Raw genomic sequence first — 1,451 nt, 5'->3', positions numbered from 1 at the left:
CGGCGGCTTACGCACTATGGCAGTCATGGATGCCTTACGTTTCTATGAAAAGTGTGTTCCTCCCCTGGTCCACGCTGCTTCGGCAGTCCTGGGTAAGATAGTTAGTTCTAGCTTGCCCTATGTGGAAGAGGACACGTAGACTTACTGTGGTGTGAAGTATAAAGTTCAGTTCTCCCCTGGTCCACGCCGCTTCGGCCGTCCTGGGTAAAATGGATTCATCCAGCTTGCCCTATGTGGAATGAGGACACTTTATGCTTCGTCTCTAAGCGGCGGCTTGCTCCTCCCTACGGGGAACGGGTATACGCGCACAGCGGCGGCTTACGTTATGGCAGTCATGGATGCCTTACGTTTCCATGAAAAGTGTGTTCCTCCCCTGGTCCACGCTGCTTCGGCAGTCCTGGGTAAGATAGTTAGTTCTAGCTTGCCCTATGTGGAAGAGGACACGTAGACTTACTGTGGTGTGAAGTATAAGGTTCAGTTCTCCCCTGGTCCACGCCGCTTCGGCCGTCCTGGGTAAAATGGATTCATCCAGCTTGCCCTATGTGGAATGAGGACACTTTATGCTTCGTCTCTAAGCGGCGGCTTGCTCCTCCCTACGGGGAACGGGTATACGCGCACAGCGGCGGCTTACGCAAGTTAGTCACCCTCGGCAGTGGATCACTCGGCTCATGGATCGATGAAGACCGCAGCTAACTGCGCGTCATAATGTGAACTGCAGGACACATGAACATTGATAAGTTGAACGCATATTGCACGTCGTGGGAACCTACCATGATGTACAGATGACTGAGCGCTTATATTTGAGAAATGTATCGCATACATTTAACTACGCCGTGACACCCGTCACGAGACGTGCACCATGATGTTAACTAGGGTCGCGACGACCCGCTAGCATTAAAGAACCCGTGGTTTACAATATACTGGCATTGGAATTCGAAGTATTTAGAGCGTCCGTGTTCCCGCGTGAGGCGGAAGTACGAGGAGAAGGCGTGCTTGTGGTGTCTGTGGTGGTGTTTACTGATGTCTAGCTTCAGCTTATTTATTTATTTAAATAGAAGCGAAGATGTCAAAGTAGCGTCGAAGCAGCAGCGGTAGCACAAATGATTCAAGTATGGAAGTTGACCAAAGGAACACAAACAAACTAGCGTATGGGCAATGGAAGGTATCAGTGAGTTAAACCACACGCGGGCTAACAGCCCGTTAACCGAGTCCAACGGTACATATTGGACATTGAAACAAAGTAGTCGCAAGCCAGATGTGACGATAACAACCGCAAGGTACATAAGCCTCAGTTCATGTGTGACAACCCCCTGAATTTAAGCATATTAATAAGGGGAGGAAAAGAAACCAACCGGGATTCCCTGAGTAGCTGCGAGCGAAACGGGAGAAGCTCAGCACGTAGGGGTGGCGGCCTGTCCGTCTATCCGATTCCGTGTACTGGTGCGTCTCAC

At 50.6% G+C, this 1,451-nt stretch overlaps 2 non-coding genes across 2 annotated transcripts in view; both read left to right on the top strand.

Moving 5' to 3' along the window:
• Nucleotides 1-641: 641 nt before the first annotated feature.
• LOC131270528 (5.8S ribosomal RNA) lies at nt 642-796 on the top strand. Its single transcript, XR_009179590.1, has one exon. It is a non-coding gene; the product is annotated as a 5.8S ribosomal RNA (ribosomal RNA).
• Nucleotides 797-1,283: 487 nt separating this feature from the next.
• LOC131270526 (large subunit ribosomal RNA) overlaps nt 1,284-1,451 on the top strand; it is a 4,087-nt gene continuing 3,919 nt past the window's right edge. The window contains exon 1 of the ribosomal RNA XR_009179588.1: nt 1,284-1,451. This exon is cut by the window's right edge and continues 3,919 nt beyond it. This is a non-coding gene — a ribosomal RNA (large subunit ribosomal RNA).

The sequence above is a fragment of the Anopheles coustani genome, assembly GCF_943734705.1.
Source record: "Anopheles coustani chromosome X unlocalized genomic scaffold, idAnoCousDA_361_x.2 X_unloc_37, whole genome shotgun sequence".
In the NCBI taxonomy this organism is placed as follows: domain Eukaryota; kingdom Metazoa; phylum Arthropoda; class Insecta; order Diptera; family Culicidae; genus Anopheles; species Anopheles coustani.
This window is presented reverse-complemented; position numbering and strand designations above follow the sequence as displayed.